Consider the following 25,953-nt stretch of genomic DNA (forward strand, 5'->3'; position numbering starts at 1 on the left):
TGGGCCTGGACACAGCAGCGGCTGCAATATCTCAACGGAGAATACGTTTATATATATGTGTGTGTGTGCGCGTATATATATATATATATATATATATATATATATATATATATATATTTCTCCGCCGAAATCACTTTTAAACCCATTTCCACCTTTTTTTCCCTTCTCTTCCTCTTACTTTTTTTTCACGTTTTTTTACGTTTTTCTCCTTTTCGCCTCTTTTCTGGGCGTATTATTCTTCTTTTTCTTCTTTTTTTTCGTCTAATGCATACCCCATCAGTGCAGCAATGCTTATTCAATACCGCCAGCAGATGGAGACACTGGGGGATAATTTTCTAAGGATTTATACTGATTTTTCCTGTCTGAATTTGTCGCACAGAAAGTTGCAGGCCAAATATGTGTGACATTTCTGCGACTTTAGCTTCTAGAGCATTTTTACAACATTATACATAGGTGCTGAATACATAAAAAGCGACTGTTCAGCGACAGACAAGTCGCATCGGCTGAAAGTAGGCCAGAATGTCAGTCCATGTTGGAGCAGGTTTAGATACAGTCTAAAGTATAGATCTCAAAGTCTGTGCACAGAATTTAGCAAGGGCCTCGCACCTTCTGATGCATCAGGTAGGTGCACAATAGCATAGCCTAACCCTCTGTACTTTGGTCTATATTGATGCGGGACATAGACAGCCAGCTGATGACCAATCCATTAGTGCAATGGATGGCTGGAAGCATTTGTCTTTGCCTTTGCAATACCACAGAAGCAATGCATGGTCAATGTACAGCAATGACACACCTGTGTGAACAGCCAGGAGACCCCCCCCCCCCCCCCCCATGTTATGTTACATAGTTACATAGTTAGTACGGTCGAAAAAAGACATATGTCCATCAAGTTCAACCAGGGAATTAAGGGGTAGGGGTGTGGCGCGATATTGGGGAAGGGATGAGATTTTATATTTCTTCATAAGCATTAATCTTATTTTGTCAATTAGGAACATTCAGCACCCACCCGCTATCAAGGCAGCTGCCTATCATGTCATGCCCTACCTGCACAGGTGTGCTGGCTACTCAAATGATCCAATTAAGGAGGCCATTTAGTCAGCAGCAGCAGAAGTCCTGTGCCTGGACGCTCCAACAGCGGCCAGACACAAGCAGAAGCAGAAGCAGCAGAAGCAGCAGCAGCACCACCTTTTGTTTTTTGGCTGCAGCAGCAGCAAGGCCCACAGGGCTGGCTAGCTGGCTAGCCAGCAAGCAGGTAGCAATGAAAGTAGGAATCTTTCTTTTTAACCCTGTAAGGGGGTGGTGCACTGTACCCGAAGATACTGCCATATCGGGTCAATGCATAGGGCGACGGAAGCAAGCTTCGAAATCGGCCCCCGTTCTCAAAAATCCATTTAATATATAGTCCCCAGATAGGGGACGTATCAGATATTAAACTGATAAGAACAGATACTACACTTGATCTTAGCCAAAAGGCCGAGAAGCGATAACCGTGAAAGGGGCGGGCCCAACAAGGTGCCCTTCATGGGCACTATCACTGCTTGCTGTCAGGGAGGCTGCCAGACAATTTTCCATGCACACTCTGGGCTGGGGGGCAGTCAACCACCAGTACACACAGCAGAACCTAAACCCATACCATTATTGCTAAGCAGCAAGACAGGGGCCCATTGCACTCCCACGGGGCCTTTTTAAATGCAATCCATAACCCGGATTTGCCAGGAACCCTTCTTACTCCTCCTACTTGCATGTGACACTGGGCTTAGGATCTGCATAGGAAACACACACACAAGCACACACCTACCTTTGTTGCCTGCAGATGCCTCCTTGGCTGTCCCCAAACGGTATCAAACCAACACCCACGGGAAGCTGTAAGCATAGAGGACATGCCTGCACCCCATTGGACTTACCTGTGTGGGTTAAACCCGGGTTATTTGACAACCTATGGCGGTGATGGTTCTGCTCAGGCAGAGCAGTGCTGATGCTCCTCATAAAGCTGTCGCTGCTGTGAAGGTTCTAGGTGACATCACAAATCCCTATGGTTACATACACAACAAAGCTGGGTTGTTGTTGTTTACACTCTGCAAGGCCTGTGGAAGTGAGTGACATCATAGCACTGTAGTTCTGACGGTTCTAGATGGATGCAACAATCTCCTGTTGCTTCTATGAAGGCCATAATAGACGACATCACCAAACAGCTCCATAGTCACATACACAGCAAAGGAGAGATGTTGTTTACACCTAGTGATGTCAGTGGTATTGAGTGACATCACAGCACAGTGCTAAGGCTCCTGGGCATGGACACAGCAGCGGCTGCAATATCTCAACGGAGAATACGTTTATATATATGTGTGTGTGTGCGCGTATATATATATATATATATATATATATATATATATATATATATATATATAAATATATATATTTCTCCGCCGAAATCACTTTTAAACCCATTTCCACCTTTTTTTCCCTTCTCTTCCTCTTACTTTTTTTTCACGTTTTTTTACGTTTTTCTCCTTTTCGCCTCTTTTCTGGGCGTATTATTCTTCTTTTTCTTCTTTTTTTTCGTCTAATGCATACCCCATCAGTGCAGCAATGCTTATTCAATACCGCCAGCAGATGGAGACACTGGGGGATAATTTTCTAAGGATTTATACTGATTTTTCCTGTCTGAATTTGTCGCACAGAAAGTTGCAGGCCAAATATGTGTGACATTTCTGCGACTTTAGCTTCTAGAGCATTTTTACAACATTATACATAGGTGCTGAATACATAAAAAGCGACTGTTCAGCGACAGACAAGTCGCATCGGCTGAAAGTAGGCCAGAATGTCAGTCCATGTTGGAGCAGGTTTAGATACAGTCTAAAGTATAGATCTCAAAGTCTGTGCACAGAATTTAGCAAGGGCCTCGCACCTTCTGATGCATCAGGTAGGTGCACAATAGCATAGCCTAACCCTCTGTACTTTGGTCTATATTGATGCGGGACATAGACAGCCAGCTGATGACCAATCCATTAGTGCAATGGATGGCTGGAAGCATTTGTCTTTGCCTTTGCAATACCACAGAAGCAATGCATGGTCAATGTACAGCAATGACACACCTGTGTGAACAGCCAGGAGACCCCCCCCCCCCCATGTTATGTTACATAGTTACATAGTTAGTACGGTCGAAAAAAGACATATGTCCATCAAGTTCAACCAGGGAATTAAGGGGTAGGGGTGTGGCGCGATATTGGGGAAGGGATGAGATTTTATATTTCTTCATAAGCATTAATCTTATTTTGTCAATTAGGAACATTCAGCACCCACCCGCTATCAAGGCAGCTGCCTATCATGTCATGCCCTACCTGCACAGGTGTGCTGGCTACTCAAATGATCCAATTAAGGAGGCCATTTAGTCAGCAGCAGCAGAAGTCCTGTGCCTGGACGCTCCAACAGCGGCCAGACACAAGCAGAAGCAGAAGCAGCAGAAGCAGCAGCAGCACCACCTTTTGTTTTTTGGCTGCAGCAGCAGCAAGGCCCACAGGGCTGGCTAGCTGGCTAGCCAGCAAGCAGGTAGCAATGAAAGTAGGAATCTTTCTTTTTAACCCTGTAAGGGGGTGGTGCACTGTACCCGAAGATACTGCCATATCGGGTCAATGCATAGGGCGACGGAAGCAAGCTTCGAAATCGGCCCCCGTTCTCAAAAATCCATTTAATATATGGTCCCCAGATAGGGGACGTATCAGATATTAAACTGATAAGAACAGATACTACACTTGATCTTAGCCAAAAGGCCGAGAAGCGATAACCGTGAAAGGGGCGGGCCCAACAAGGTGCCCTTCATGGGCACTATCACTGCTTGCTGTCAGGGAGGCTGCCAGACAATTTTCCATGCACACTCTGGGCTGGGGGGCAGTCAACCACCAGTACACACAGCAGAACCTAAACCCATACCATTATTGCTAAGCAGCAAGACAGGGGCCCATTGCACTCCCACGGGGCCTTTTTAAATGCAATCCATAACCCGGATTTGCCAGGAACCCTTCTTACTCCTCCTACTTGCATGTGACACTGGGCTTAGGATCTGCATAGGAAACACACACACAAGCACACACCTACCTTTGTTGCCTGCAGATGCCTCCTTGGCTGTCCCCAAACGGTATCAAACCAACACCCACGGGAAGCTGTAAGCATAGAGGACATGCCTGCACCCCATTGGACTTACCTGTGTGGGTTAAACCCGGGTTATTTGACAACCTATGGCGGTGATGGTTCTGCTCAGGCAGAGCAGTGCTGATGCTCCTCATAAAGCTGTCGCTGCTGTGAAGGTTCTAGGTGACATCACAAATCCCTATGGTTACATACACAACAAAGCTGGGTTGTTGTTGTTTACACTCTGCAAGGCCTGTGGAAGTGAGTGACATCATAGCACTGTAGTTCTGACGGTTCTAGATGGATGCAACAATCTCCTGTTGCTTCTATGAAGGCCATAATAGACGACATCACCAAACAGCTCCATAGTCACATACACAGCAAAGGAGAGATGTTGTTTACACCTAGTGATGTCAGTGGTATTGAGTGACATCACAGCACAGTGCTAAGGCTCCTGGGCCTGGACACAGCAGCGGCTGCAATATCTCAACGGAGAATACGTTTATATATATGTGTGTGTGTGCGCGTATATATATATATATATATATATATATATATATTTCTCCGCCGAAATCACTTTTAAACCCATTTCCACCTTTTTTTTCCCTTCTCTTCCTCTTACTTTTTTTTCACGTTTTTTTACGTTTTTCTCCTTTTCGCCTCTTTTCTGGGCGTATTATTCTTCTTTTTCTTCTATTTTTTCGTCTAATGCATACCCCATCAGTGCAGCAATGCTTATTCAATACCGCCAGCAGATGGAGACACTGGGGGATAATTTTCTAAGGATTTATACTGATTTTTCCTGTCTGAATTTGTCGCACAGAAAGTTGCAGGCCAAATATGTGTGACATTTCTGCGACTTTAGCTTCTAGAGCATTTTTACAACATTATACATAGGTGCTGAATACATAAAAAGCGACTGTTCAGCGACAGACAAGTCGCATCGGCTGAAAGTAGGCCAGAATGTCAGTCCATGTTGGAGCAGGTTTAGATACAGTCTAAAGTATAGATCTCAAAGTCTGTGCACAGAATTTAGCAAGGGCCTCGCACCTTCTGATGCATCAGGTAGGTGCACAATAGCATAGCCTAACCCTCTGTACTTTGGTCTATATTGATGCGGGACATAGACAGCCAGCTGATGACCAATCCATTAGTGCAATGGATGGCTGGAAGCATTTGTCTTTGCCTTTGCAATACCACAGAAGCAATGCATGGTCAATGTACAGCAATGACACACCTGTGTGAACAGCCAGGAGACCCCCCCCCCATGTTATGTTACATAGTTACATAGTTAGTACGGTCGAAAAAAGACATATGTCCATCAAGTTCAACCAGGGAATTAAGGGGTAGGGGTGTGGCGCGATATTGGGGAAGGGATGAGATTTTATATTTCTTCATAAGCATTAATCTTATTTTGTCAATTAGGAACATTCAGCACCCACCCGCTATCAAGGCAGCTGCCTATCATGTCATGCCCTACCTGCACAGGTGTGCTGGCTACTCAAATGATCCAATTAAGGAGGCCATTTAGTCAGCAGCAGCAGAAGTCCTGTGCCTGGACGCTCCAACAGCGGCCAGACACAAGCAGAAGCAGAAGCAGCAGAAGCAGCAGCAGCACCACCTTTTGTTTTTTGGCTGCAGCAGCAGCAAGGCCCACAGGGCTGGCTAGCTGGCTAGCCAGCAAGCAGGTAGCAATGAAAGTAGGAATCTTTCTTTTTAACCCTGTAAGGGGGTGGTGCACTGTACCCGAAGATACTGCCATATCGGGTCAATGCATAGGGCGACGGAAGCAAGCTTCGAAATCGGCCCCCGTTCTCAAAAATCCATTTAATATATGGTCCCCAGATAGGGGACGTATCAGATATTAAACTGATAAGAACAGATACTACACTTGATCTTAGCCAAAAGGCCGAGAAGCGATAACCGTGAAAGGGGCGGGCCCAACAAGGTGCCCTTCATGGGCACTATCACTGCTTGCTGTCAGGGAGGCTGCCAGACAATTTTCCATGCACACTCTGGGCTGGGGGGCAGTCAACCACCAGTACACACAGCAGAACCTAAACCCATACCATTATTGCTAAGCAGCAAGACAGGGGCCCATTGCACTCCCACGGGGCCTTTTTAAATGCAATCCATAACCCGGATTTGCCAGGAACCCTTCTTACTCCTCCTACTTGCATGTGACACTGGGCTTAGGATCTGCATAGGAAACACACACACAAGCACACACCTACCTTTGTTGCCTGCAGATGCCTCCTTGGCTGTCCCCAAACGGTATCAAACCAACACCCACGGGAAGCTGTAAGCATAGAGGACATGCCTGCACCCCATTGGACTTACCTGTGTGGGTTAAACCCGGGTTATTTGACAACCTATGGCGGTGATGGTTCTGCTCAGGCAGAGCAGTGCTGATGCTCCTCATAAAGCTGTCGCTGCTGTGAAGGTTCTAGGTGACATCACAAATCCCTATGGTTACATACACAACAAAGCTGGGTTGTTGTTGTTTACACTCTGCAAGGCCTGTGGAAGTGAGTGACATCATAGCACTGTAGTTCTGAGGGTTCTAGATGGATGCAACAATCTCCTGTTGCTTCTATGAAGGCCATAATAGACGACATCACCAAACAGCTCCATAGTCACATACACAGCAAAGGAGAGATGTTGTTTACACCTAGTGATGTCAGTGGTATTGAGTGACATCACAGCACAGTGCTAAGGCTCCTGGGCCTGGACACAGCAGCGGCTGCAATATCTCAACGGAGAATACGTTTATATATATGTGTGTGTGTGCGCGTATATATATATATATATATATATATATATATATATATATATATATATATTTCTCCGCCGAAATCACTTTTAAACCCATTTCCACCTTTTTTTCCCTTCTCTTCCTCTTACTTTTTTTTCACGTTTTTTTACGTTTTTCTCCTTTTCGCCTCTTTTCTGGGCGTATTATTCTTCTTTTTCTTCTATTTTTTCGTCTAATGCATACCCCATCAGTGCAGCAATGCTTATTCAATACCGCCAGCAGATGGAGACACTGGGGGATAATTTTCTAAGGATTTATACTGATTTTTCCTGTCTGAATTTGTCGCACAGAAAGTTGCAGGCCAAATATGTGTGACATTTCTGCGACTTTAGCTTCTAGAGCATTTTTACAACATTATACATAGGTGCTGAATACATAAAAAGCGACTGTTCAGCGACAGACAAGTCGCATCGGCTGAAAGTAGGCCAGAATGTCAGTCCATGTTGGAGCAGGTTTAGATACAGTCTAAAGTATAGATCTCAAAGTCTGTGCACAGAATTTAGCAAGGGCCTCGCACCTTCTGATGCATCAGGTAGGTGCACAATAGCATAGCCTAACCCTCTGTACTTTGGTCTATATTGATGCGGGACATAGACAGCCAGCTGATGACCAATCCATTAGTGCAATGGATGGCTGGAAGCATTTGTCTTTGCCTTTGCAATACCACAGAAGCAATGCATGGTCAATGTACAGCAATGACACACCTGTGTGAACAGCCAGGAGACCCCCCCCCCCCCCCCCATGTTATGTTACATAGTTACATAGTTAGTACGGTCGAAAAAAGACATATGTCCATCAAGTTCAACCAGGGAATTAAGGGGTAGGGGTGTGGCGCGATATTGGGGAAGGGATGAGATTTTATATTTCTTCATAAGCATTAATCTTATTTTGTCAATTAGGAACATTCAGCACCCACCCGCTATCAAGGCAGCTGCCTATCATGTCATGCCCTACCTGCACAGGTGTGCTGGCTACTCAAATGATCCAATTAAGGAGGCCATTTAGTCAGCAGCAGCAGAAGTCCTGTGCCTGGACGCTCCAACAGCGGCCAGACACAAGCAGAAGCAGAAGCAGCAGAAGCAGCAGCAGCACCACCTTTTGTTTTTTGGCTGCAGCAGCAGCAAGGCCCACAGGGCTGGCTAGCTGGCTAGCCAGCAAGCAGGTAGCAATGAAAGTAGGAATCTTTCTTTTTAACCCTGTAAGGGGGTGGTGCACTGTACCCGAAGATACTGCCATATCGGGTCAATGCATAGGGCGACGGAAGCAAGCTTCGAAATCGGCCCCCGTTCTCAAAAATCCATTTAATATATGGTCCCCAGATAGGGGACGTATCAGATATTAAACTGATAAGAACAGATACTACACTTGATCTTAGCCAAAAGGCCGAGAAGCGATAACCGTGAAAGGGGCGGGCCCAACAAGGTGCCCTTCATGGGCACTATCACTGCTTGCTGTCAGGGAGGCTGCCAGACAATTTTCCATGCACACTCTGGGCTGGGGGGCAGTCAACCACCAGTACACACAGCAGAACCTAAACCCATACCATTATTGCTAAGCAGCAAGACAGGGGCCCATTGCACTCCCACGGGGCCTTTTTAAATGCAATCCATAACCCGGATTTGCCAGGAACCCTTCTTACTCCTCCTACTTGCATGTGACACTGGGCTTAGGATCTGCATAGGAAACACACACACAAGCACACACCTACCTTTGTTGCCTGCAGATGCCTCCTTGGCTGTCCCCAAACGGTATCAAACCAACACCCACGGGAAGCTGTAAGCATAGAGGACATGCCTGCACCCCATTGGACTTACCTGTGTGGGTTAAACCCGGGTTATTTGACAACCTATGGCGGTGATGGTTCTGCTCAGGCAGAGCAGTGCTGATGCTCCTCATAAAGCTGTCGCTGCTGTGAAGGTTCTAGGTGACATCACAAATCCCTATGGTTACATACACAACAAAGCTGGGTTGTTGTTGTTTACACTCTGCAAGGCCTGTGGAAGTGAGTGACATCATAGCACTGTAGTTCTGAGGGTTCTAGATGGATGCAACAATCTCCTGTTGCTTCTATGAAGGCCATAATAGACGACATCACCAAACAGCTCCATAGTCACATACACAGCAAAGGAGAGATGTTGTTTACACCTAGTGATGTCAGTGGTATTGAGTGACATCACAGCACAGTGCTAAGGCTCCTGGGCCTGGACACAGCAGCGGCTGCAATATCTCAACGGAGAATACGTTTATATATATGTGTGTGTGTGCGCGTATATATATATATATATATATATATATATATATATATTTCTCCGCCGAAATCACTTTTAAACCCATTTCCACCTTTTTTTCCCTTCTCTTCCTCTTACTTTTTTTTCACGTTTTTTTACGTTTTTCTCCTTTTCGCCTCTTTTCTGGGCGTATTATTCTTCTTTTTCTTCTTTTTTTTCGTCTAATGCATACCCCATCAGTGCAGCAATGCTTATTCAATACCGCCAGCAGATGGAGACACTGGGGGATAATTTTCTAAGGATTTATACTGATTTTTCCTGTCTGAATTTGTCGCACAGAAAGTTGCAGGCCAAATATGTGTGACATTTCTGCGACTTTAGCTTCTAGAGCATTTTTACAACATTATACATAGGTGCTGAATACATAAAAAGCGACTGTTCAGCGACAGACAAGTCGCATCGGCTGAAAGTAGGCCAGAATGTCAGTCCATGTTGGAGCAGGTTTAGATACAGTCTAAAGTATAGATCTCAAAGTCTGTGCACAGAATTTAGCAAGGGCCTCGCACCTTCTGATGCATCAGGTAGGTGCACAATAGCATAGCCTAACCCTCTGTACTTTGGTCTATATTGATGCGGGACATAGACAGCCAGCTGATGACCAATCCATTAGTGCAATGGATGGCTGGAAGCATTTGTCTTTGCCTTTGCAATACCACAGAAGCAATGCATGGTCAATGTACAGCAATGACACACCTGTGTGAACAGCCAGGAGACCCCCCCCCCCCCCCATGTTATGTTACATAGTTACATAGTTAGTACGGTCGAAAAAAGACATATGTCCATCAAGTTCAACCAGGGAATTAAGGGGTAGGGGTGTGGCGCGATATTGGGGAAGGGATGAGATTTTATATTTCTTCATAAGCATTAATCTTATTTTGTCAATTAGGAACATTCAGCCCCCACCCGCTATCAAGGCAGCTGCCTATCATGTCATGCCCTACCTGCACAGGTGTGCTGGCTACTCAAATGATCCAATTAAGGAGGCCATTTAGTCAGCAGCAGCAGAAGTCCTGTGCCTGGACGCTCCAACAGCGGCCAGACACAAGCAGAAGCAGAAGCAGCAGAAGCAGCAGCAGCACCACCTTTTGTTTTTTGGCTGCAGCAGCAGCAAGGCCCACAGGGCTGGCTAGCTGGCTAGCCAGCAAGCAGGTAGCAATGAAAGTAGGAATCTTTCTTTTTAACCCTGTAAGGGGGTGGTGCACTGTACCCGAAGATACTGCCATATCGGGTCAATGCATAGGGCGACGGAAGCAAGCTTCGAAATCGGCCCCCGTTCTCAAAAATCCATTTAATATATGGTCCCCAGATAGGGGACGTATCAGATATTAAACTGATAAGAACAGATTTTTTTTTAAGTTAGCCCTCAAAACTCACTCAGAGTTCCAAGATCTTATTTGGAACTCAATTTTGTGTTCATCATCAGGTAACATGTTTTTATTTCTTTTCTTAAACACTAATGAAACAAAATAGAACATTTAAAAACAAAATAAGAAACAACATAAAATAGCAAAACCAAACATTACTTTCTAATTAAACAAAACCAAATTAGAAGGTCATCCCCTTCCTCCATGCAAACACCATTAGAAAGTCTATCAGTCCTCGACTGATATTGCCATTTGCTATATCTTTCTTAACTTGAGACGCCAACCAGCCTGGAATTTTATACGTTTCAACAAAACGGTTCATGTCTGCCTTGAAAGAAAAATAGACTTTATCCCGAGCTTCTTCCTCCCGGTTCTTCAAGCCTATCTTTAGATCCATCATATCTTTGTCAAACGTTTTTCTTTCTGCTTCCGACAAATTTTCCAACAAACCACCAAGCACACCAAAATACTGCACTGGCACATACCCTTCCTCCTCTCTCTTCTTCTTCTGCTCTGTAGGTCTTCTAGTTGGAACCTGCTCCACTTCTGGTTCTTTCACTTCAGCTGGTTCCTCTCTGCTTCTTTTTACAGCTTCCTTTTTCTCTGAATTTTTCTCAGACTTTTTCTTAGGACACGAGCCAAGCAGATGGCCCTCCTCACCACACAGATGGCATTTCCTTTTCTTTTGACAATTTTCCACCTCGTGACCCTCCTCTTGACACTTGAAACACCACAAAAACGTGCAATCCTCCTTTCTGTGACCGTACTGTTTACATTTGCGGCAAAAATCTTGCATGCCAGAAAAATACAGATCCCCGTTCACAGAACCAATTTTAAACCGTCCTGGGGGGATCACTAACTTGCCATCTGCCATTTTAAATTTCACATAGAACCTCCACTTGGTGGTCCATAGTCCATATTGATTAAATACCTTGCCTTTAGGCAGAACACTGTCACAGAATCGAGACAAAAAGGTAACGATATCCTCCTCCGAAGTATATGGGCTATACATCCTTATAGTCACCAATCGTTCTCTACGTGGGAAATGTGGAACTATCTCCACCCCTTCCAAAACCGGACATACCTTCTTTTGCTGCAATATGTTCCAAAATGACTCATAGTCCTCTTCAGAAGCCAGCACCACGTCGTAGTATCCACTTCTGGGAAACTCAAGCATGGATAGGATTTGCTCCCTCTTGACTTCCAGCAACTTAAACAGCACTTCTTCCACGACAAAGACAAGGCCTCTTTCCTTCTTCCGGACATCGAGCAGGGAAATACGAACTCCATTCCGAAGTCTCACAAAAGGCGGCACGCCTTCCGAAGAAAAACCGCAATCTTCCTCCATGTCCATGATGTCCAGACACCTCCCCCACCGAAGTAGGTAGGTGGGGATCGCCTCCCGTTGTCTGGGGACTAAGCCGGCTCCCTGATAGCAGCAGGGGGGTGAAGTCCCTCCGTTAAGAAGGACGATCCCCCAAGGCAAAGGAGCCGGGTACCCCAGACACCCTCTGGCCAGACCAAGTGAGCAGAACTACACTTGATCTTAGCCAAAAGGCCGAGAAGCGATAACCGTGAAAGGGGCGGGCCCAACAAGGTGCCCTTCATGGGCACTATCACTGCTTGCTGTCAGGGAGGCTGCCAGACAATTTTCCATGCACACTCTGGGCTGGGGGGCAGTCAACCACCAGTACACACAGCAGAACCTAAACCCATACCATTATTGCTAAGCAGCAAGACAGGGGCCCATTGCACTCCCACGGGGCCTTTTTAAATGCAATCCATAACCCGGATTTGCCAGGAACCCTTCTTACTCCTCCTACTTGCATGTGACACTGGGCTTAGGATCTGCATAGGAAACACACACACAAGCACACACCTACCTTTGTTGCCTGCAGATGCCTCCTTGGCTGTCTCCAAACGGTATCAAACCAACACCCACGGGAAGCTGTAAGCATAGAGGACATGCCTGCACCCCATTGGACTTACCTGTGTGGGTTAAACCCGGGTTATTTGACAACCTATGGCGGTGATGGTTCTGCTCAGGCAGAGCAGTGCTGATGCTCCTCATAAAGCTGTCGCTGCTGTGAAGGTTCTAGGTGACATCACAAATCCCTATGGTTACATACACAACAAAGCTGGGTTGTTGTTGTTTACACTCTGCAAGGCCTGTGGAAGTGAGTGACATCATAGCACTGTAGTTCTGAGGGTTCTAGATGGATGCAACAATCTCCTGTTGCTTCTATGAAGGCCATAATAGACGACATCACCAAACAGCTCCATAGTCACATACACAGCAAAGGAGAGATGTTGTTTACACCTAGTGATGTCAGTGGTATTGAGTGACATCACAGCACAGTGCTAAGGCTCCTGGGCCTGGACACAGCAGCGGCTGCAATATCTCAACGGAGAATACGTTTATATATATATATATGTGTGTGTGTGCGCGTATATATATATATATATATATATATATATATATATATATATTTCTCCGCCGAAATCACTTTTAAACCCATTTCCACCTTTTTTTCCCTTCTCTTCCTCTTACTTTTTTTTCACGTTTTTTTACGTTTTTCTCCTTTTCGCCTCTTTTCTGGGCGTATTATTCTTCTTTTTCTTCTTTTTTTTCGTCTAATGCATACCCCATCAGTGCAGCAATGCTTATTCAATACCGCCAGCAGATGGAGACACTGGGGGATAATTTTCTAAGGATTTATACTGATTTTTCCTGTCTGAATTTGTCGCACAGAAAGTTGCAGGCCAAATATGTGTGACATTTCTGCGACTTTAGCTTCTAGAGCATTTTTACAACATTATACATAGGTGCTGAATACATAAAAAGCGACTGTTCAGCGACAGACAAGTCGCATCGGCTGAAAGTAGGCCAGAATGTCAGTCCATGTTGGAGCAGGTTTAGATACAGTCTAAAGTATAGATCTCAAAGTCTGTGCACAGAATTTAGCAAGGGCCTCGCACCTTCTGATGCATCAGGTAGGTGCACAATAGCATAGCCTAACCCTCTGTACTTTGGTCTATATTGATGCGGGACATAGACAGCCAGCTGATGACCAATCCATTAGTGCAATGGATGGCTGGAAGCATTTGTCTTTGCCTTTGCAATACCACAGAAGCAATGCATGGTCAATGTACAGCAATGACACACCTGTGTGAACAGCCAGGAGACCCCCCCCCCCCCCCCATGTTATGTTACATAGTTACATAGTTAGTACGGTCGAAAAAAGACATATGTCCATCAAGTTCAACCAGGGAATTAAGGGGTAGGGGTGTGGCGCGATATTGGGGAAGGGATGAGATTTTATATTTCTTCATAAGCATTAATCTTATTTTGTCAATTAGGAACATTCAGCACCCACCCGCTATCAAGGCAGCTGCCTATCATGTCATGCCCTACCTGCACAGGTGTGCTGGCTACTCAAATGATCCAATTAAGGAGGCCATTTAGTCAGCAGCAGCAGAAGTCCTGTGCCTGGACGCTCCAACAGCGGCCAGACACAAGCAGAAGCAGAAGCAGCAGAAGCAGCAGCAGCACCACCTTTTGTTTTTTGGCTGCAGCAGCAGCAAGGCCCACAGGGCTGGCTAGCTGGCTAGCCAGCAAGCAGGTAGCAATGAAAGTAGGAATCTTTCTTTTTAACCCTGTAAGGGGGTGGTGCACTGTACCCGAAGATACTGCCATATCGGGTCAATGCATAGGGCGACGGAAGCAAGCTTCGAAATCGGCCCCCGTTCTCAAAAATCCATTTAATATATGGTCCCCAGATAGGGGACGTATCAGATATTAAACTGATAAGAACAGATACTACACTTGATCTTAGCCAAAAGGCCGAGAAGCGATAACCGTGAAAGGGGCGGGCCCAACAAGGTGCCCTTCATGGGCACTATCACTGCTTGCTGTCAGGGAGGCTGCCAGACAATTTTCCATGCACACTCTGGGCTGGGGGGCAGTCAACCACCAGTACACACAGCAGAACCTAAACCCATACCATTATTGCTAAGCAGCAAGACAGGGGCCCATTGCACTCCCACGGGGCCTTTTTAAATGCAATCCATAACCCGGATTTGCCAGGAACCCTTCTTACTCCTCCTACTTGCATGTGACACTGGGCTTAGGATCTGCATAGGAAACACACACACAAGCACACACCTACCTTTGTTGCCTGCAGATGCCTCCTTGGCTGTCCCCAAACGGTATCAAACCAACACCCACGGGAAGCTGTAAGCATAGAGGACATGCCTGCACCCCATTGGACTTACCTGTGTGGGTTAAACCCGGGTTATTTGACAACCTATGGCGGTGATGGTTCTGCTCAGGCAGAGCAGTGCTGATGCTCCTCATAAAGCTGTCGCTGCTGTGAAGGTTCTAGGTGACATCACAAATCCCTATGGTTACATACACAACAAAGCTGGGTTGTTGTTGTTTACACTCTGCAAGGCCTGTGGAAGTGAGTGACATCATAGCACTGTAGTTCTGACGGTTCTAGATGGATGCAACAATCTCCTGTTGCTTCTATGAAGGCCATAATAGACGACATCACCAAACAGCTCCATAGTCACATACACAGCAAAGGAGAGATGTTGTTTACACCTAGTGATGTCAGTGGTATTGAGTGACATCACAGCACAGTGCTAAGGCTCCTGGGCATGGACACAGCAGCGGCTGCAATATCTCAACGGAGAATACGTTTATATATATGTGTGTGTGTGCGCGTATATATATATATATATATATATATATATATATATATATATATATATTTCTCCGCCGAAATCACTTTTAAACCCATTTCCACCTTTTTTTCCCTTCTCTTCCTCTTACTTTTTTTTCACGTTTTTTTACGTTTTTCTCCTTTTCGCCTCTTTTCTGGGCGTATTATTCTTCTTTTTCTTCTTTTTTTTCGTCTAATGCATACCCCATCAGTGCAGCAATGCTTATTCAATACCGCCAGCAGATGGAGACACTGGGGGATAATTTTCTAAGGATTTATACTGATTTTTCCTGTCTGAATTTGTCGCACAGAAAGTTGCAGGCCAAATATGTGTGACATTTCTGCGACTTTAGCTTCTAGAGCATTTTTACAACATTATACATAGGTGCTGAATACATAAAAAGCGACTGTTCAGCGACAGACAAGTCGCATCGGCTGAAAGTAGGCCAGAATGTCAGTCCATGTTGGAGCAGGTTTAGATACAGTCTAAAGTATAGATCTCAAAGTCTGTGCACAGAATTTAGCAAGGGCCTCGCACCTTCTGATGCATCAGGTAGGTGCACAATAGCATAGCCTAACCCTCTGTACTTTGGTCTATATTGATGCGGGACATAGACAGCCAGCTGATGACCAATCCATTAGTGCAATGGATGGCTGGAAGCATTTGTCTTTGCCTTTGCAATACCACAGAAGCAATGCATGGTCAATGTACAGCAATGACACACCTGTGTGAACAGCCAGGAGACCCCCCCCCCCCCCCCCCATGTTATGTTACATAGTTACATAGTTAGTACGGTCGAAAAAAGACATATGTCCATCAAGTTCAACCAGGGAATTAAGGGGTAGGGGTGTGGCGCGATATTGGGGAAGGGATGAGATTTTATATTTCTTCATAAGCATTAATCTTATTTTGTCAATTAGGAACATTCAGCACCCACCCGCTATCAAGGCAGCTGCCTATCATGTCATGCCCTACCTGCACAGGTGTGCTGGCTACTCAAATGATCCAATTAAGGAGGCCATTTAGTCAGCAGCAGCAGAAGTCCTGTGCCTGGACGCTCCAACAGCGGCCAGACACAAGCAGAAGCAGAAGCAGCAGAAGCAGCAGAAGCAGCAGCAGCACCACCTTTTGTTTTTTGGCTGCAGCAGCAGCAAGGCCCACAGGGCTGGCTAGCTGGCTAGCCAGCAAGCAGGTAGCAATGAAAGTAGGAATCTTTCTTTTTAACCCTGTAAGGGGGTGGTGCACTGTACCCGAAGATACTGCCATATCGGGTCAATGCATAGGGCGACGGAAGCAAGCTTCGAAATCGGCCCCCGTTCTCAAAAATCCATTTAATATATGGTCCCCAGATAGGGGACGTATCAGATATTAAACTGATAAGAACAGATACTACACTTGATCTTAGCCAAAAGGCCGAGAAGCGATAACCGTGAAAGGGGCGGGCCCAACAAGGTGCCCTTCATGGGCACTATCACTGCTTGCTGTCAGGGAGGCTGCCAGACAATTTTCCATGCACACTCTGGGCTGGGGGGCAGTCAACCACCAGTACACACAGCAGAACCTAAACCCATACCATTATTGCTAAGCAGCAAGACAGGGGCCCATTGCACTCCCACGGGGCCTTTTTAAATGCAATCCATAACCCGGATTTGCCAGGAACCCTTCTTACTCCTCCTACTTGCATGTGACACTGGGCTTAGGATCTGCATAGGACACACACACACAAGCACACACCTACCTTTGTTGCCTGCAGATGCCTCCTTGGCTGTCCCCAAACGGTATCAAACCAACACCCACGGGAAGCTGTAAGCATAGAGGACATGCCTGCACCCCATTGGACTTACCTGTGTGGGTTAAACCCGGGTTATTTGACAACCTATGGCGGTGATGGTTCTGCTCAGGCAGAGCAGTGCTGATGCTCCTCATAAAGCTGTCGCTGCTGTGAAGGTTCTAGGTGACATCACAAATCCCTATGGTTACATACACAACAAAGCTGGGTTGTTGTTGTTTACACTCTGCAAGGCCTGTGGAAGTGAGTGACATCATAGCACTGTAGTTCTGACGGTTCTAGATGGATGCAACAATCTCCTGTTGCTTCTATGAAGGCCATAATAGACGACATCACCAAACAGCTCCATAGTCACATACACAGCAAAGGAGAGATGTTGTTTACACCTAGTGATGTCAGTGGTATTGAGTGACATCACAGCACAGTGCTAAGGCTCCTGGGCCTGGACACAGCAGCGGCTGCAATATCTCAACGGAGAATACGTTTATATATATGTGTGTGTGTGCGCGTATATATATATATATATATATATATATATATATATTTCTCCGCCGAAATCACTTTTAAACCCATTTCCACCTTTTTTTTCCCTTCTCTTCCTCTTACTTTTTTTTCACGTTTTTTTACGTTTTTCTCCTTTTCGCCTCTTTTCTGGGCGTATTATTCTTCTTTTTCTTCTATTTTTTCGTCTAATGCATACCCCATCAGTGCAGCAATGCTTATTCAATACCGCCAGCAGATGGAGACACTGGGGGATAATTTTCTAAGGATTTATACTGATTTTTCCTGTCTGAATTTGTCGCACAGAAAGTTGCAGGCCAAATATGTGTGACATTTCTGCGACTTTAGCTTCTAGAGCATTTTTACAACATTATACATAGGTGCTGAATACATAAAAAGCGACTGTTCAGCGACAGACAAGTCGCATCGGCTGAAAGTAGGCCAGAATGTCAGTCCATGTTGGAGCAGGTTTAGATACAGTCTAAAGTATAGATCTCAAAGTCTGTGCACAGAATTTAGCAAGGGCCTCGCACCTTCTGATGCATCAGGTAGGTGCACAATAGCATAGCCTAACCCTCTGTACTTTGGTCTATATTGATGCGGGACATAGACAGCCAGCTGATGACCAATCCATTAGTGCAATGGATGGCTGGAAGCATTTGTCTTTGCCTTTGCAATACCACAGAAGCAATGCATGGTCAATGTACAGCAATGACACACCTGTGTGAACAGCCAGGAGACCCCCCCCCCCCCCCATGTTATGTAACATAGTTACATAGTTAGTACGGTCGAAAAAAGACATATGTCCATCAAGTTCAACCAGGGAATTAAGGGGTAGGGGTGTGGCGCGATATTGGGGAAGGGATGAGATTTTATATTTCTTCATAAGCATTAATCTTATTTTGTCAATTAGGAACATTCAGCACCCACCCGCTATCAAGGCAGCTGCCTATCATGTCATGCCCTACCTGCACAGGTGTGCTGGCTACTCAAATGATCCAATTAAGGAGGCCATTTAGTCAGCAGCAGCAGAAGTCCTGTGCCTGGACGCTCCAACAGCGGCCAGACACAAGCAGAAGCAGAAGCAGCAGAAGCAGCAGCAGCACCACCTTTTGTTTTTTGGCTGCAGCAGCAGCAAGGCCCACAGGGCTGGCTAGCTGGCTAGCCAGCAAGCAGGTAGCAATGAAAGTAGGAATCTTTCTTTTTAACCCTGTAAGGGGGTGGTGCACTGTACCCGAAGATACTGCCATATCGGGTCAATGCATAGGGCGACGGAAGCAAGCTTCGAAATCGGCCCCCGTTCTCAAAAATCCATTTAATATATGGTCCCCAGATAGGGGACGTATCAGATATTAAACTGATAAGAACAGATACTACACTTGATCTTAGCCAAAAGGCCGAGAAGCGATAACCGTGAAAGGGGCGGGCCCAACAAGGTGCCCTTCATGGGCACTATCACTGCTTGCTGTCAGGGAGGCTGCCAGACAATTTTCCATGCACACTCTGGGCTGGGGGGCAGTCAACCACCAGTACACACAGCAGAACCTAAACCCATACCATTATTGCTAAGCAGCAAGACAGGGGCCCATTGCACTCCCACGGGGCCTTTTTAAATGCAATCCATAACCCGGATTTGCCAGGAACCCTTCTTACTCCTCCTACTTGCATGTGACACTGGGCTTAGGATCTGCATAGGAAACACACACACAAGCACACACCTACCTTTGTTGCCTGCAGATGCCTCCTTGGCTGTCCCCAAACGGTATCAAACCAACACCCACGGGAAGCTGTAAGCATAGAGGACATGCCTGCACCCCATTGGACTTACCTGTGTGGGTTAAACCCGGGTTATTTGACAACCTATGGCGGTGATGGTTCTGCTCAGGCAGAGCAGTGCTGATGCTCCTCATAAAGCTGTCGCTGCTGTGAAGGTTCTAGGTGACATCACAAATCCCTATGGTTACATACACAACAAAGCTGGGTTGTTGTTGTTTACACTCTGCAAGGCCTGTGGAAGTGAGTGACATCATAGCACTGTAGTTCTGAGGGTTCTAGATGGATGCAACAATCTCCTGTTGCTTCTATGAAGGCCATAATAGACGACATCACCAAACAGCTCCATAGTCACATACACAGCAAAGGAGAGATGTTGTTTACACCTAGTGATGTCAGTGGTATTGAGTGACATCACAGCACAGTGCTAAGGCTCCTGGGCCTGGACACAGCAGCGGCTGCAATATCTCAACGGAGAATACGTTTATATATATGTGTGTGTGTGCGCGTATATATATATATATATATATATATATATATATATATATATATATATTTCTCCGCCGAAATCACTTTTAAACCCATTTCCACCTTTTTTTCCCTTCTCTTCCTCTTACTTTTTTTTCACGTTTTTTTACGTTTTTCTCCTTTTCGCCTCTTTTCTGGGCGTATTATTCTTCTTTTTCTTCTTTTTTTTCGTCTAATGCATACCCCATCAGTGCAGCAATGCTTATTCAATACCGCCAGCAGATGGAGACACTGGGGGATAATTTTCTAAGGATTTATACTGATTTTTCCTGTCTGAATTTGTCGCACAGAAAGTTGCAGGCCAAATATGTGTGACATTTCTGCGACTTTAGCTTCTAGAGCATTTTTACAACATTATACATAGGTGCTGAATACATAAAAAGCGACTGTTCAGCGACAGACAAGTCGCATCGGCTGAAAGTAGGCCAGAATGTCAGTCCATGTTGGAGCAGGTTTAGATACAGTCTAAAGTATAGATCTCAAAGTCTGTGCACAGAATTTAGCAAGGGCCTCGCACCTTCTGATGCATCAGGTAGGTGCACAATAGCATAGCCTAACCCTCTGTACTTTGGTCTATATTGATGCGGGACATAGACAGCCAGCTGATGACCAATCCATTAGTGCAATGGATGGCTGGAAGCATTTGTCTTTGCCTTTGCAATACCACAGAAGCAATGCATGGTCAATGTACAGCAATGACACACCTGTGTGAACAGCCAGGAGACCCCCCCCCCCCCCCATGTTATGTTACATAGTTACATAGTTAGTACGGTCGAAAAAAGACATATGTCCATCAAGTTCAACCAGGGAATTAAGGGGTAGGGGTGTGGCGCGATATTGGGGAAGGGATGAGATTTTATATTTCTTCATAAGCATTAATCTTATTTTGTCAATTAGGAACATTCAGCACCCACCCGCTATCAAGGCAGTTGCCTATCATGTCATGCCCTACCTGCACAGGTGTGCTGGCTACTCAAATGATCCAATTAAGGAGGCCATTTAGTCAGCAGCAGCAGAAGTCCTGTGCCTGGACGCTCCAACAGCGGCCAGACACAAGCAGAAGCAGAAGCAGCAGAAGCAGCAGCAGCACCACCTTTTGTTTTTTGGCTGCAGCAGCAGCAAGGCCCACAGGGCTGGCTAGCTGGCTAGCCAGCAAGCAGGTAGCAATGAAAGTAGGAATCTTTCTTTTTAACCCTGTAAGGGGGTGGTGCACTGTACCCGAAGATACTGCCATATCGGGTCAATGCATAGGGCGACGGAAGCAAGCTTCGAAATCGGCCCCCGTTCTCAAAAATCCATTTAATATATGGTCCCCAGATAGGGGACGTATCAGATATTAAACTGATAAGAACAGATTTTTTTTTAAGTTAGCCCTCAAAACTCACTCAGAGTTCCAAGATCTTATTTGGAACTCAATTTTGTGTTCATCATCAGGTAACATGTTTTTATTTCTTTTCTTAAACACTAATGAAACAAAATAGAACATTTAAAAACAAAATAAGAAACAACATAAAATAGCAAAACCAAACATTACTTTCTAATTAAACAAAACCAAATTAGAAGGTCATCCCCTTCCTCCATGCAAACACCATTAGAAAGTCTATCAGTCCTCGACTGATATTGCCATTTGCTATATCTTTCTTAACTTGAGACGCCAACCAGCCTGGAATTTTATACGTTTCAACAAAACGGTTCATGTCTGCCTTGAAAGAAAAATAGACTTTATCCCGAGCTTCTTCCTCCCGGTTCTTCAAGCCTATCTTTAGATCCATCATATCTTTGTCAAACGTTTTTCTTTCTGCTTCCGACAAATTTTCCAACAAACCACCAAGCACACCAAAATACTGCACTGGCACATACCCTTCCTCCTCTCTCTTCTTCTTCTGCTCTGTAGGTCTTCTAGTTGGAACCTGCTCCACTTCTGGTTCTTTCACTTCAGCTGGTTCCTCTCTGCTTCTTTTTACAGCTTCCTTTTTCTCTGAATTTTTCTCAGACTTTTTCTTAGGACACGAGCCAAGCAGATGGCCCTCCTCACCACACAGATGGCATTTCCTTTTCTTTTGACAATTTTCCACCTCGTGACCCTCCTCTTGACACTTGAAACACCACAAAAACGTGCAATCCTCCTTTCTGTGACCGTACTGTTTACATTTGCGGCAAAAATCTTGCATGCCAGAAAAATACAGATCCCCGTTCACAGAACCAATTTTAAACCGTCCTGGGGGGATCACTAACTTGCCATCTGCCATTTTAAATTTCACATAGAACCTCCACTTGGTGGTCCATAGTCCATATTGATTAAATACCTTGCCTTTAGGCAGAACACTGTCACAGAATCGAGACAAAAAGGTAACGATATCCTCCTCCGAAGTATATGGGCTATACATCCTTATAGTCACCAATCGTTCTCTACGTGGGAAATGTGGAACTATCTCCACCCCTTCCAAAACCGGACATACCTTCTTTTGCTGCAATATGTTCCAAAATGACTCATAGTCCTCTTCAGAAGCCAGCACCACGTCGTAGTATCCACTTCTGGGAAACTCAAGCATGGATAGGATTTGCTCCCTCTTGACTTCCAGCAACTTAAACAGCACTTCTTCCACGACAAAGACAAGGCCTCTTTCCTTCTTCCGGACATCGAGCAGGGAAATACGAACTCCATTCCGAAGTCTCACAAAAGGCGGCACGCCTTCCGAAGAAAAACCGCAATCTTCCTCCATGTCCATGATGTCCAGACACCTCCCCCACCGAAGTAGGTAGGTGGGGATCGCCTCCCGTTGTCTGGGGACTAAGCCGGCTCCCTGATAGCAGCAGGGGGGTGAAGTCCCTCCGTTAAGAAGGACGATCCCCCCAGGCAAAGGAGCCGGGTACCCCAGACACCCTCTGGCCAGACCAAGTGAGCAGAACTACACTTGATCTTAGCCAAAAGGCCGAGAAGCGATAACCGTGAAAGGGGCGGGCCCAACAAGGTGCCCTTCATGGGCACTATCACTGCTTGCTGTCAGGGAGGCTGCCAGACAATTTTCCATGCACACTCTGGGCTGGGGGGCAGTCAACCACCAGTACACACAGCAGAACCTAAACCCATACCATTATTGCTAAGCAGCAAGACAGGGGCCCATTGCACTCCCACGGGGCCTTTTTAAATGCAATCCATAACCCGGATTTGCCAGGAACCCTTCTTACTCCTCCTACTTGCATGTGACACTGGGCTTAGGATCTGCATAGGAAACACACACACAAGCACACACCTACCTTTGTTGCCTGCAGATGCCTCCTTGGCTGTCCCCAAACGGTATCAAACCAACACCCACGGGAAGCTGTAAGCATAGAGGACATGCCTGCACCCCATTGGACTTACCTGTGTGGGTTAAACCCGGGTTATTTGACAACCTATGGCGGTGATGGTTCTGCTCAGGCAGAGCAGTGCTGATGCTCCTCATAAAGCTGTCGCTGCTGTGAAGGTTCTAGGTGACATCACAAATCCCTATGGTTACATACACAACAAAGCTGGGTTGTTGTTGTTTACACTCTGCAAGGCCTGTGGAAGTGAGTGACATCATAGCACTGTAGTTCTGAGGGTTCTAGATGGATGCAACAATCTCCTGTTGCTTCTATGAAGGCCATAATAGACGACATCACCAAACAGCTCCATAGTCACATACACAGCAAAGGAGAGATGTTGTTTACACCTAGTGATGTCAGTGGTATTGAGTGACATCACAGCACAGTGCTAAGGCTCCTGGGCCTGGACACAGCAGCGGCTGCAATATCTCAACGGAGAATACGTTTATATATATATGTGTGTGTGTGCGCGTATATATATATATATATATATATATATATATATATATATATATATATATTTCTCCGCCGAAATCACTTTTAAACCCATTTCCACCTTTTTTTCCCTTCTCTTCCTCTTACTTTTTTTTCACGTTTTTTTACGTTTTTCTCCTTTTCGCCTCTTTTCTGGGCGTATTATTCTTCTTTTTCTTCTTTTTTTTCGTCTAATGCATACCCCATCAGTGCAGCAATGCTTATTCAATACCGCCAGCAGATGGAGACACTGGGGGATAATTTTCTAAGGATTTATACTGATTTTTCCTGTCTGAATTTGTCGCACAGAAAGTTGCAGGCCAAATATGTGTGACATTTCTGCGACTTTAGCTTCTAGAGCATTTTTACAACATTATACATAGGTGCTGAATACATAAAAAGCGACTGTTCAGCGACAGACAAGTCGCATCGGCTGAAAGTAGGCCAGAATGTCAGTCCATGTTGGAGCAGGTTTAGATACAGTCTAAAGTATAGATCTCAAAGTCTGTGCACAGAATTTAGCAAGGGCCTCGCACCTTCTGATGCATCAGGTAGGTGCACAATAGCATAGCCTAACCCTCTGTACTTTGGTCTATATTGATGCGGGACATAGACAGCCAGCTGATGACCAATCCATTAGTGCAATGGATGGCTGGAAGCATTTGTCTTTGCCTTTGCAATACCACAGAAGCAATGCATGGTCAATGTACAGCAATGACACACCTGTGTGAACAGCCAGGAGACCCCCCCCCCCCCCATGTTATGTTACATAGTTACATAGTTAGTACGGTCGAAAAAAGACATATGTCCATCAAGTTCAACCAGGGAATTAAGGGGTAGGGGTGTGGCGCGATATTGGGGAAGGGATGAGATTTTATATTTCTTCATAAGCATTAATCTTATTTTGTCAATTAGGAACATTCAGCACCCACCCGCTATCAAGGCAGCTGCCTATCATGTCATGCCCTACCTGCACAGGTGTGCTGGCTACTCAAATGATCCAATTAAGGAGGCCATTTAGTCAGCAGCAGCAGAAGTCCTGTGCCTGGACGCTCCAACAGCGGCCAGACACAAGCAGAAGCAGAAGCAGCAGAAGCAGCAGCAGCACCACCTTTTGTTTTTTGGCTGCAGCAGCAGCAAGGCCCACAGGGCTGGCTAGCTGGCTAGCCAGCAAGCAGGTAGCAATGAAAGTAGGAATCTTTCTTTTTAACCCTGTAAGGGGGTGGTGCACTGTACCCGAAGATACTGCCATATCGGGTCAATGCATAGGGCGACGGAAGCAAGCTTCGAAATCGGCCCCCGTTCTCAAAAATCCATTTAATATATGGTCCCCAGATAGGGGACGTATCAGATATTAAACTGATAAGAACAGATTTTTTTTTAAGTTAGCCCTCAAAACTCACTCAGAGTTCCAAGATCTTATTTGGAACTCAATTTTGTGTTCATCATCAGGTAACATGTTTTTATTTCTTTTCTTAAACACTAATGAAACAAAATAGAACATTTAAAAACAAAATAAGAAACAACATAAAATAGCAAAACCAAACATTACTTTCTAATTAAACAAAACCAAATTAGAAGGTCATCCCCTTCCTCCATGCAAACACCATTAGAAAGTCTATCAGTCCTCGACTGATATTGCCATTTGCTATATCTTTCTTAACTTGAGACGCCAACCAGCCTGGAATTTTATACGTTTCAACAAAACGGTTCATGTCTGCCTTGAAAGAAAAATAGACTTTATCCCGAGCTTCTTCCTCCCGGTTCTTCAAGCCTATCTTTAGATCCATCATATCTTTGTCAAACGTTTTTCTTTCTGCTTCCGACAAATTTTCCAACAAACCACCAAGCACACCAAAATACTGCACTGGCACATACCCTTCCTCCTCTCTCTTCTTCTTCTGCTCTGTAGGTCTTCTAGTTGGAACCTGCTCCACTTCTGGTTCTTTCACTTCAGCTGGTTCCTCTCTGCTTCTTTTTACAGCTTCCTTTTTCTCTGAATTTTTCTCAGACTTTTTCTTAGGACACGAGCCAAGCAGATGGCCCTCCTCACCACACAGATGGCATTTCCTTTTCTTTTGACAATTTTCCACCTCGTGACCCTCCTCTTGACACTTGAAACACCACAAAAACGTGCAATCCTCCTTTCTGTGACCGTACTGTTTACATTTGCGGCAAAAATCTTGCATGCCAGAAAAATACAGATCCCCGTTCACA

General features: G+C 45.4%; 10 non-coding genes across 10 annotated transcripts; all 10 read right to left on the reverse strand.

Annotated features, from left to right (window-relative positions):
- Positions 1 to 1,294: 1,294 nt before the first annotated feature.
- Positions 1,295 to 1,485, reverse strand: LOC130312588 (U2 spliceosomal RNA). The gene has a single exon (XR_008860698.1). It is a non-coding gene; the product is annotated as a U2 spliceosomal RNA (small nuclear RNA).
- A 2,106-nt stretch (positions 1,486 to 3,591) lies between these two features.
- LOC130312480 (U2 spliceosomal RNA) lies at positions 3,592 to 3,782 on the reverse strand. Its single transcript, XR_008860594.1, has one exon. It is a non-coding gene; the product is annotated as a U2 spliceosomal RNA (small nuclear RNA).
- Positions 3,783 to 5,858: 2,076 nt separating this feature from the next.
- LOC130312481 (U2 spliceosomal RNA) lies at positions 5,859 to 6,049 on the reverse strand. Its single transcript, XR_008860595.1, has one exon. It is a non-coding gene; the product is annotated as a U2 spliceosomal RNA (small nuclear RNA).
- Positions 6,050 to 8,147: 2,098 nt separating this feature from the next.
- Positions 8,148 to 8,338, reverse strand: LOC130312482 (U2 spliceosomal RNA). Its single transcript, XR_008860596.1, has one exon. It is a non-coding gene; the product is annotated as a U2 spliceosomal RNA (small nuclear RNA).
- A 2,084-nt stretch (positions 8,339 to 10,422) lies between these two features.
- LOC130312585 (U2 spliceosomal RNA) lies at positions 10,423 to 10,613 on the reverse strand. Its single transcript, XR_008860695.1, has one exon. It is a non-coding gene; the product is annotated as a U2 spliceosomal RNA (small nuclear RNA).
- A 3,647-nt stretch (positions 10,614 to 14,260) lies between these two features.
- On the reverse strand, positions 14,261 to 14,451 carry LOC130312483 (U2 spliceosomal RNA). The gene has a single exon (XR_008860598.1). It is a non-coding gene; the product is annotated as a U2 spliceosomal RNA (small nuclear RNA).
- Positions 14,452 to 16,557: 2,106 nt separating this feature from the next.
- On the reverse strand, positions 16,558 to 16,748 carry LOC130312484 (U2 spliceosomal RNA). Its single transcript, XR_008860599.1, has one exon. It is a non-coding gene; the product is annotated as a U2 spliceosomal RNA (small nuclear RNA).
- A 2,083-nt stretch (positions 16,749 to 18,831) lies between these two features.
- LOC130312485 (U2 spliceosomal RNA) lies at positions 18,832 to 19,022 on the reverse strand. The gene has a single exon (XR_008860600.1). It is a non-coding gene; the product is annotated as a U2 spliceosomal RNA (small nuclear RNA).
- A 2,094-nt stretch (positions 19,023 to 21,116) lies between these two features.
- LOC130312586 (U2 spliceosomal RNA) lies at positions 21,117 to 21,307 on the reverse strand. The gene has a single exon (XR_008860696.1). It is a non-coding gene; the product is annotated as a U2 spliceosomal RNA (small nuclear RNA).
- A 3,649-nt stretch (positions 21,308 to 24,956) lies between these two features.
- On the reverse strand, positions 24,957 to 25,147 carry LOC130312587 (U2 spliceosomal RNA). Its single transcript, XR_008860697.1, has one exon. It is a non-coding gene; the product is annotated as a U2 spliceosomal RNA (small nuclear RNA).
- Positions 25,148 to 25,953: the final 806 nt, after the last annotated feature.

This window comes from Hyla sarda, unplaced genomic scaffold (assembly GCF_029499605.1).
Source record: "Hyla sarda isolate aHylSar1 unplaced genomic scaffold, aHylSar1.hap1 scaffold_172, whole genome shotgun sequence".
NCBI classification, from domain to species: Eukaryota; Metazoa; Chordata; class Amphibia; order Anura; family Hylidae; genus Hyla; species Hyla sarda.